Here is an 11,857-nt window from a genome sequence, read left to right on the forward strand (position 1 = left end):
GACTAAGAGAGAAAATTATCCATTTCCCTATATGGAGCACATCCTAGAGAGAGTAGTAGGAAAAGAGGCCTATAATTTCCTGGACGACTTCTTAGGTTACAACCAAGTTCAAGTACACCCCGATGATAAGCATAAGATAGCGCTTGCCATGGAGTGGGGTGTATTCACATACATAGTCATGCCATTTGAACTGATGAATGATCTTGCTACCTTTCAATGTCTAACGTGCACCATCTTCAAGGACATGCTTAGGTGAGAGCTAAAGTATTTTTTGATAATCTATGTGTGCATTCTAGCTAGAAAGAGCACCTCAATAAGCGTCGCGCAGTCTTTGAACGATGTAGGCTCTATAGTTTCTCTTTGAACTACCTAAAGTGCCAATTCTAGGTAAGACACGGATGTGTCTTAGGGCACGTGGTGTCCAAGAATGGCATTGCCACTGACTTCTCAAAGATCAAGGTTATTGCCGACTTACCACCACCAACCAACTATAAAGAAGTTCAATGCTTCCTAGGACACACAAGATACTATCAGTGCTTTGTTCTAAACTATGCATTGATTGCTAGACCACTCTACAAGTTGCTAATTGTATTCGAGTGGACTGAGGAGTGCCAAGGCGCTTATGAGGAGTTGAAAAAGGCTCTCACTATAACACCAATTCTACGAGCCCCAAACTAGAATGTACCATTCCACCTGCATATTGATGCATCAAAGTTTGCCATTAGAGCCATTTTGTGCCAGTCTGGTGAGCATAACCTTGATTATTCACTGAGCTTTACTAGCAAACAACTCACAGATACAGATATCAACTACTCCACAACGTAGAGGAAAGGTTTGGCCATGGTATTTGCTATAAAGAAATTTTGGTACTACCTTTTGGCTACACCCTTTACCTTCTTTATTGACCAATCAAGCCTTGCTCTATCTAGTGAACAAACTTTGTGCTATGAGACGCATAGCTCGATGGTTACTTCTACTTTTAGAGTTTTACTTTTTCATAGTCAAACACAAGGGCAAGCAACATTTCATGGTAGATCACATGTCCCACATGCCCATAGGAGAGGCCGTTGGACAAGGCATTATAGATGACCTACCCGATGCAAAGCTTTCTAGCGTGTCCACCAAGAAGGATTTGTTCAAAGCTGACTTGAAGCCTTATTGGACTGATGACATAGTTCAAACCCTAAAGCATGGACTACCAGAGTAGCCAATTGAGAATGCTAGGCTAAGGTGCCTTATCCTTAAGCTTTAACCCTATCAATTGATTGCCAGTCAACTCTATAAGTTAGGGCAAGACGGCCTATAGAGATGTGTATGTTAGCATGAAATGCATGATGTGCTAATGGAAGCGCATGATGGAATTGCTAGAAGACACTTTAGCGGAGTTACTATGGCCTACAAGGTGCTATAATCTCAGCTGTTGTGGCCCACCCTATTCTATGATGCTGCTAAATTTACAAAGCATTGTGACAAGTGTCAAAGGACTACGGTTCCTATTCGTAAGGACAAAATGGAGTTGACCCCAATCATAGCATGCCAACCATTCAAAAAATGGGGCATTTGTTGAGATGGCAAGCTCAACACGTGCAAACATTGATGATGGACCGTCTAGCTAGATGGGTCCACACATCTACACTTAGCACGTTGGTGGTCATTATGATACTCACATGGCCATTGACTTATCACTTATTATATTTAGTTTGTTATACCTACCTACAACTGAAAAAAAAGATATAGCGCCAGTCAATTAGTGTAGTCTGTTATGCTCTATTTGACTTAGTAGGCCACTTTACTTTATGTTGTATTTTATCTATACTTTGTGTACATTGTATAGTGTGTGGAAGGAGAAGAAGAAATCAAAAATGAAATGTTTTTGGCATCCATCTCTCTTCTTGTGTTCTTGAGTGAGCTTCCTCTTGTGTATACAATGTGTGTTTGGCATAGCAACTCAAGCAAGTCCCCCCACCACATGATTATTGACATGGTATCAGAGCCACGCCACTAAGAGAGGTTGATTTTGAAGGCTGAAGTGAAGGAAAAGAAGAAAGGTTCAAGCAAGCAAGCAACGGGTAAGAAGCTCTCCCATTCTTCCACTCTTTCTGCCTACGGAGGCACGGGAAGCAAGGTAGAGTGAAAATCTCAAATTTTTATGAGATTTGGTGTGCAAGAGGTAGAGCACTGTATACTCTACAAATAAGCCCTTTGGAGCTTGCCCGCGGTTTTTTTGGACATCTAAGGCTGTTTCGGGCCTCGTTTTTGAGCTGCGAGGTTGCGAATAGTAGTTTCAGGGAACATTGTGAGTTCAGCTGTGTTCACCAAAAGTGGGTGCACATGTTACAGATTTCAAATCTGTAATTTTTTAGGTGTTTGCCATGAAGCAAACATAAGGTTTATTTACAAACAAGTTGTTGTAGATTACATGTACTATTGAGCAATCAATAAAAAAGGTTGCTTGGTGTATTGATGTGCACTTGTCGTGAAAGGTTGCAAAAGAATTGCTTGATGTGTTGTATCCTTTTTTGTGATAATGGTAGAGAACAATGGAAATCCCATTATTGAGAAGCTCGACAAGAAAACCCACCCTTCATGGAAGTTAGTATGTGACACACTTCCTCATTGGAAATGGCCTTTATGAGTTTGTTTCAAGTGAAGAAAAGGAGCCAGAGCTGGGTATCCCTCCAACTACAGATGAATTAAAGGCATAGAAAGAATGGAATGCAAAAGACAAAAAGGTGATGTGCTGGCTATTTGCTGTCATTGATAATACTATGCTGGGACTTATCAAGAATGCAGAAACTTCACATGCAGCTTGGATAATTTTTGAGAACATGTTTTCAATAAATACAAAGGCGTGAAAGATTCAACTCAAGCAAGAGTTGAATACCTTGAAGAAAGGAAAAATGTCTATCAATTAGTATTTTTTGAAGGTGAGGAGCATTGCAGATGCTTTAGCAGCGATTGATGAAATGCCTAATACTAGGATAACAAACTCATGGCAACACTATGGGCCTATAGGACAGCCTATAAATATGGCAATTGGGAAAAAATACTTCAAGTTGACTTACAAAACCGAAGTGATTCTGCTAGTAGAGTTTTTTGTCCCCCAAGTTTGAGAGTAGCAGTACAAGAGCGATGGGATGGGAAAGAAGCATGGACTGAACCCTTAGTACAGTTGAAACGTCTCTTCGATGCATGACTCCTAACTACTCATGTGCTAATCAAGAGTTGTTTTGACAGGCACATCAAACTATGTGACTTCAAGCAAGGGGACTTGGTATTGCTATACTCAATAAAGGGCCATAAGTAGAAGATGAAATTCAGAGGATTAGGGTCTTTTAGAGTCCGCAATATTAGTCGAACAGGCAATATGGAGCTCAAAACCTTAGAAGAAGAGGGCATATGTTTCTTTAATGGTAGTCGTCTCAAGAAGTACTAGCCTCCAACCCACCCATTGCATGAGCGGCCCATGATGTAGGCACCTATCAATGTGAGAGTACCTGCTATCACAAAAATCGAGGATATGGATGAGGAGGCAGTAGAACTTGCTTATCTACAAATCACAGTCATTGCTCAAAAAACATGCACTTTTGATGTGCGTGTTGATGAGGGAGCTAACTTTAACATCCTTACTCATCACGAGCATTGGACTCTCATTGGTCAACCCCAACTACAACCCATGAAAGCTAAGCTCAACCTGTTTGGGGGACAATTCTACCCTTTGCTAGGGAAATGCAAAGAAGTAGTCTTGATCAAGACTGAAAGCCTACCCATGATTTTCTATGTGCTACCTCATACCAAAACCGCAGTTTTGCTAGGCCGCACTTTCAAGAAGCACGCAAATTGCAATGTCGACTACAACTTGCAGCACATTCACCTTGCCATTGGCACTATGAGGATAGTAATGACTTTCACCAACAAGGGCAGCATGGCTCTACCCAAGCCCATAGTGCCATTGATAGTAGTATCTAACACAAAGTCTAAGGAGGGGGGTCATGACTTGTCTTGCCCTACCAAGTCCGCCTAATCACAACCTAAGGGGGATGTAACCAAGACCACTAAGAAACAACTAAAATGGGTACCTAAATGCCAATCACTACCATCTAAGAGCTAATCTGCAAGGACCTATAACTCTCGAACAGCACATCCATAGGAGACATAGTTGGTGCTCTAGCACCCGGCAAATAATCAAGCCGCAATGGGTACCTATAGCCCTATTGCATGCACAGGGCTACTATGAGGGCAACAACTTGATATGGGTGCCTAAGATCAAGAGTAGCACACGTGCCCCTCAGCCAAATGTTACTAGCCCATCTCCAAAGACTGGTGAGCCACCTAAACTTGCTAAACCGCTTAAGTCAAAATCCAAACCTATCGAGCCTCAATAGGTATATCAACCAAAACTGCAATCGACTGCCCCTCAACCAACTCAACCTAACACTGCTAGCACCCCAACAACAGCTTTACAACTAGTAAGCAACACAACATCTATGCCCCAAACCATGCCCCTCACACAAGTGGCTATCCCACCCACTAAGGATCGGTTGAAGCGACAGACATCACTTACTGAGCTATCTAGCCTAGTTCGACCCCAACTCCTGCAAGCCTTAAACCCTTCTTATGAGCAAAGATCTATTCTTACGTTGATCTCTTTGATCTAGCCGTGAACATGGGGGATGTCTTGGTCATATGCACTAGACACTTGGATGCTACCTTCACAATGCTTGATAAAAGCTACAAACAGTGACCTAGGCCTCCTAGACTAGGCCTTAGTAACTTTTGTACACATGATGCCATGTACTTGAGAAGAATCCAAGTTCGTGTTCATTAAAGTTCCCATGGTAGAGCTGAGGAATTGATTGCCACTAAGATTTCTCACTAGCAAGCTCATAAACAAAGACTAATCACCTCCTATAGCAAGAGCAAAGTCTCTACCATTGGCCAAGAGCTAGAAGAACTCAAAAAGTTGGCCATCTCACTGACTCCTCCTTTCTACATAAATGGTACACTCTCCGTCTTCAATGGGAACAAGAGGGCTACCCAATCATGATCAATTCCGAGCAGAGATGCACCATCAAAACCTCTGAGTATGAGCATACTTATGTAGCTCCCACCTCCCTTAGAGTATTAGCCATCACTCACAATCGACCCTTAGAAGATCATAACATGGCCCACCCCTATTTAGATCAAGTCCTTACCGAGAAAGAGCTACACGTTGCCAACAGGATCAACTCTGGTAACTTCCTAACTGATGTCATGACCTACATTATGCACGTAGGTATTAGACCTCACGACATGGACCATCATGCTCACTTGGAGTATAACCCACACTTCTACTCCTGGATAATGCAAAGTGAAGTATCACAACCCTGTGCTTAATACCCTTAACCCTTCATTCTCCATTCTTAGGAAGGATACACATCATACCTATGGGAGGGAGGGGGTAAGGTGGAAAATAAAACATGTCTCCAACCTCAACCAATGTTTTAATAAAAACTAGCTTATGATTAAGGAAATTTTTCATAATCTCATTTGGATTGTGTGGACTACTTAAAGCAAAAGTTTTTATTTTACACTTAAGCACTTCGTCTTTTCATAGCTTACATTCATTATCTACTTATCATCTCACAAGAGTTATCTCAAGAAAACTAATGGGGTAAGCAGTGGCATTGTGGTAGGAATCTACAATGTCAATCCAAGACAAATGCAAGCTTCCATTCATAGAAGAAGAACAAGTGAAGTATGGCCTAATGGCAAAAATCAGGGCCTTCAATTGGTTTAAGTTTAGGAACATCATGAACTTGGATGACATGGTCATGGAAGAACCCAACCATGAAGCAGCTTGTCAACTAGTGCAACCTCGGAAAATACATGGAGAAGGTCCAACAAGCTATAGACTACAACATGTGCACGGAGTTTCTATGGACCTTCGATGCTAATAAGAACCGTGGCATTGTAATAGTGTGACAAGGAGAAGAACCCCACTAGATCATTGAGGTGGTGGAATTGAGCCCAAAAGTGGTGGAAAAAGCATTTGGCCTGGTCAACAAGGTCGAGAGGCAACCTAAGAGGGATATCTATGGCATGCTAGGGATGGACAAGGCCTTGGTGCACACCAATGATGGCATCAACCTAGCTAATATCCTAGATCATCCGAAAGTTAGGTTGCAAGCAAAGATGATCCATGTGATGTTCTCTGGCCAAAGATACAATGCCTTAATGAGCAAAATTGGAGTGCCCCCTATTAGAGAGCCTTACAGCCAAGTCCCTGGATGAGGTGAATTGGAATGTCTACACATGAAAAACCATCGAAGCTTCGGCAAAGGCACTAGTCATAGTAGGGACTAGATGACCAATGAGTGGGGAGTTTCTAGCTTCCATAGGGACAACAAGGAAGAAATCATGTCATCAAAAGCATTGATCATAGGGTTTGGTGGGGTGTTGACTGCTATAATCCAAGAAGCTATGGGAGAGATGGAAGGTGAAGAGGAAGTGGGGGGGGAGACACCTGAAAGGTCACCACCCCAGGAGCAGGAGCAATCAAGTGAAAGGACAGTGAGTGAGGGCAAAGAACTGGAGATACCATCCGACCAAGGAGGGCCTAAGAGGCCAAAGAAGACAACTCCTCAAAAGCAGTAGCAAGAGACCATGGAAAGAATGACCAAGGAAGAAAAGGCTAAATTGCAGAGAGAGCACGTGGAGTCAAGGAGGTCTGAAGAAGAGAGAAGGAGGAAAGCAAAATCAAAGGTAGAAGAGCTACACATGAGGAATGAAGAGGAAGATTTGTTGGCTCAAGCAATTCGTATGTCGATGGAGCAGCCTTCCAGGGAGGAGGAATTAGTTGCTATGCGCCCATGAAGGGAAGAAAGCCCAAGCACTAGCACAAAAGTACCGAAAATGGAACCACCACTGATGGCAAAAGGCAAAGGCAAGGGTCTATTGTATCCAATCCTGCATGCTCTAGTACCCCAACCTGTAACTCCCACAACCACCCAAAGCATCACTAGCACAATGGATGTAAGCAAACTCATGGCCTCATTGCAATACCTAATTAATAAGGTGCAAGAAATAGCCCTGGATTTGATTGGGGGAACTCTGATGACTAGGACAAAGAGACCAGCATGCTGCAAAGGTTGAATCTAGGCAAGACCCCAAGAGGCATAGAATAGAGGCATCAACAACAACTCTACCTATAGCACCAGTGTTGTCCATGGGCTACGACGAGTATGTCAAAGAGCTTCTCACACAACTCGACAAGGCAAATGCGGAAAAGAAAATAGCGGTAGCTGAATTGAAAGCCGAAAGAGAAGCATTGGTAGCCTTCCAATTGGAAAGGAATCGCCGATACCAAGAAAAAATCTATAAGCTCAATGAAGAACTCAAGGCTAGAAAGAAAGAATATGATAATTGGCAAGGAAGGCTCGAAGAAGAACGATGGAAACTGATAGGGTTGCAAAGGGAGTACAGGTTCATCCTCGTGCAACATGAAGAACTAAGAGGGTAGTTGAAGAGGATAGAAGAGGCAACGAATAAACTGGAGCGAATGCAAAAAAAAGTCAGAGAGAGGAAGAGCATCAAAGAGACATGGAGAAAATGGAGTATAGGTTACTAATAAAGCTAGAAGAGCAGGGAAGACTAGAAAGAGAAATTGAGCACATAGAGAAGGAGAAAGAATAAGCAATATAGAGGTGGAAAGAGCTGGAGCCGAGGACGGTGGCCTTAGCACAAAGGTAGAATGAAAGCCTAGAGAAGATGAAGCAAAAAGTAGAGGAATGAGTTGCAAAAAGAATGGGAAGAGTGAGAGAATTGCATCTAGCCCATGTTGAATGCAATAGAAAGTTAGCAAAGAGCAAGGCAGAGGCTATAAAGATGAGCATGGAAGCCCAGCAATGTACCTTCCTCAGCACCATCTTAGATGTCATGCATCTAGAAGAGAAGGAGGCTATTGAAACCTTAAAGAAGAATCTAGAGATTACCCACATGGCCATAAGGCATAGCTTATGTGTCCAAGCACATGAAGTAGAAAGGAACCTAAGCCAACAAGAGCAAAGGGAGTACTTGCTAAGGGCAAGATTAATAGTCTAAGAGATGGAATGGCTAGTATATATGGAGGAGTACGGACCACAAGATCCAGTGAGAGAAGAAGAGCAACAGATACTAGTACACTTGAAGTGGCATAGGATTTTGAAGTGAGGCAACAAGATGAGGAGCAAGTCCCCTAACCACCCTCTCCAAGACTAGAAGCTCAGCAAGAAGTGCCACTAGAGGATGCAACTATAGAAAGAAAAGCAGAGGGGTTAGGAAAAGAAGAAAGAAGATGCTCAAACAAGCATGAAGAAGGCTAAGGGCATGACCCCTAGCAATTTTGGAATCTCCCATCCCGCAAAAAAGAAGAACGCTTTCCTATCAACTCAAACATGGAACTTGTAATGTGGGAATAGTGGGAAAACAAGTGCAAGGTCTTTGAATTTACCTTCTGATACCCACCTACACTGAGCCAAGTATTATCCCCTAAATTGATAGAGAAAGTGATAAGCATGGGCATAAGGCTTAGGAATCAGTGGAGCAAAAAAGATAGAAGAATCCAACACTATGGGGGACAGAGGCACATGACTATTAGGAAGACAAAGTCATGGAGGTGCCCAAGACCATCAAGGTATACGAGTCACAACCAAAGTGGAGGCAAAGAATTTGGGACAGGAACATGGATGCTTGGATGTCATTTTACAGCACCCTACCCTATGAGAGAACCGATCCAACATACATGCCATATCCAAGAAGGGTAGGAGTGGACTTTAACTTTGACATCCATGGTCATTATGGTTTCCCTAAAATCTACAATGTAAATGCTACTAGACCATAGGAAGCCCTTATATTCTCCAAAAATGACCTAGGCCCTCCATCTCCCATTTCCTTAGCAAATTCTCTTCTTTCCCTAATCTTGCTTTTATCATAGCTTATAACTACCTTAGGCTACTTAGTCAGATCTAAGTCTTCAACCAATTCCCAACACTTCAAATCAGTAAGAAGGGGAGAAATCAAGCATAACAAGCTACAAACAAAGTATCTCTTGATACTATTTTTCACTGCCAATGCTTATGTTTGTTGACACATCAAATCAGCTCAATTTGGCTATTTCTGAAAGTCCTTGGTACTGATTTACTGTTATACCTTCAGGGCCTTCCTTGCTGAACATCAAGGCAATGCTCTTGAATTTTAGGATAGCATCTTGAAATTGCTTCTATTGCTCAGTAGTTCATCTACAAAAGCCCTGTTAATCAAATTTCATGTAAGTGAACATCAAGGCAATACTCTTGAATTTTAGGATAGCATCTTGAAATTGCTTCCATTGCTCAGTAGTTCATCTGCAAAAGCCCTGTTAATCAAATTTCTTGTAAGCATCTTTACAAAAGGATAGACACTCCCTGAATATTCTCGTGGTAAGACCTCCTTAAATGTAATATACCCCCCCCCCCTTTATAAAAAAATTTAACTTTAATGCAAATTTTTTTATCCCCCTCTCTCTCCCCGCCGATAGCACATCGGGGAGAGAGAGAGAGAGAGAGAGAGGGGGAGTGAAGTGTGTGTTTAGGGGGGCATGCAGCCCCCCAAGTGGGAGGGGCGATGGCCATCTTCCCCCCCCCTCCCTGCGTCAAGCAACAGGTCCTCCCCCTCCCTCGACTGGACAGCGCCCCCCTCCCTACGTTGAATGGCAGATCCTCCCCCCCCCCCCCTCGTGCTTCATCACCTTCCCCCCCTCCGTTGTGGACTATAGAAGCCCCCCCCGTGAATAGAGAGAAGAGAGAGAGAGAGAGAGAGAGAGAGAGAGAGAGAGAGAGAGAGAGAGAGAGAGAGAGAGAGAGAGAGAGAGAGAGAGAGAGAGAGAGAGAGAGAGAGAGAGAGAGAGGAGAGGAGAGGAGAGGAGAGGAGAGGAGAAGAGAAGAGAAAAGAAGAAGAAGAGGAAGAAGAAGAGAAGAGGAGGGAGAGAGGGAAGGAGAAGAAGAGAAAAAGAAGAAAAGGAGGAAGAATAGAGAGAGAGAAGAAGAGAAGGAGAGGGAGAGAGGGAGAGAAGAAGAGAAGGAGAGGAAGAGAGAGAGAGAAGAAGAGAAGGAGAGGGAGAGAGAAGAAGAGAAAAAGACAAAGAAGAGGGAGAGAAGGAGAAGAAGAGAAGAAGAAGGAGAAGAAGAGAAGAAGAGAAGAAGAGGAAGAGAAGGAGAAGAAGAGAAAAACAAGAAGAAGAGGAAGAAGAGAGAGAGAAGAAGAGAAGGAGAGGGAGAGAGGGAGAGAGAAGAAGAGAAAAAGAGGAAGGAGAGGGAGAGAAGGAGAAGAAGAGAAGAAGAAGGAGAGGGAGAGAGAAGAGAAGAAGAGAAGAAGAGGGAGAGAAGGAGAAGAAGAGAAGAAGAGAAGATGAAGGAGAGGGAGAGAGAGGAGGAGAAGAAGAGAACAAGAGAAGAAAAGAAGAAGAAGAGGGAGAGAGAGAGAGAATGAGAACAAGAGAAGAAAAGAAGAAGAGGAGGAAGAGAGAGAGAAGGAGAAGAAGAGAAGGAGAAGAAGAGAAAGTAAGAGAGAGAGAGAGAGAGAGAGAGAGAGAGAGTTGGTGTGTAGAGAAGGTGTCAAGGGCCGTGTTTGAGGAGCTGATTCGTGAAACCTTTTATTTCAAGCCACCCCCTCATAGGCGAAGGTCACCTTACTCATGACCTTTCCTTCCCAAGACTGTCATCTTGAAGGCCCATTAAGGTCCGGACTATCCAAACTCCGCGTGGTAAATGGTTCCCAATAAGAGAGTTGCGGGAAGTGTAAGTGCCAAAGCTACCAATGGCACCGGCAGTGTGTGAGAGACGAGCGGAGCGACCAATGCAACAAATGCCCCTACGATCATGAATCAAACCCAGGTTCTTTTGATATCCTAAGCTTTATAATTAATTCTGTATTATTTCAAGAAGAAGAAAAAAAGGGGTAGTTACATGCATGGAACAAGAACAACCCTAAGGATTCTTGTCTACTCCAAGTGATAGGTTGCATGCATGAATTGGTAGAGCATGGAGTTCGCACAAGTTTATATGCATAGAATGATAGCTTTAACACACATAGAATGATAATGTTTTTGCATTATTTCATATAAAATAATAGTTTTTAAACCAGTTCAGTGCATGAATAGTCATCTAGAATTCATGCTTCGCAATCGTGATTAAAATAAACACATGAAATGTTAGTTTCCATTCATAAGGTGCAATTGCACCGATGGATTCATAGCTTGTTGAGATTTGGGAGAGCTTCAAGATCAGGGGATCTTTCATGGTTTGTACATATTCATGTTTTTGCATATATCTTCAAAAACACTGATGTGCATCAATATCCCTCCATGTTCATTTGTAAGAACATATATGAGGAATTTCTTAATTCCAATTTTAAAGAAGGATAGAATGAGGTGGATAGGGTGTAGAAAGGTGACATCTTTTCGTGTAGAGTGGTGGTCTCTAGTGTTACATTTTGATACTTGATTACACATTCATCATTGTACATACGCTTCTATTATATCGATATTAGATTAAGAAAGCAGGCCAATGGATTCCCTTGGAGTCCACTGAAGACATGGAGTTGAAGGTCATTTAGGATGTACTAATATATTAAACACACCATGTGCATGATGGATAAGTTTGATTGGAAAATTCTACATAGTACCGCACTAAGAGAGATGGAAGGGACGCATGCATCTAGACTGTATCCCGAAGACCTAGATGAAGAGTCTTGCGTTGCCAAGTGTGTTAACTGAACTTGGTTGGAGGAAGATGAGTAAAGAACTAGAAGAATAAAGGACCCTTGGTTGGGTTGCGAATAAGGCATGGCCGTTGCCTTGATT

This window comes from Lygodium microphyllum, chromosome 2, assembly GCF_053477565.2.
Source record: "Lygodium microphyllum isolate KBCC chromosome 2, Lygodium_microphyllum_v1.1.10, whole genome shotgun sequence".
Lineage (NCBI taxonomy): Eukaryota > Viridiplantae > Streptophyta > Polypodiopsida > Schizaeales > Lygodiaceae > Lygodium > Lygodium microphyllum.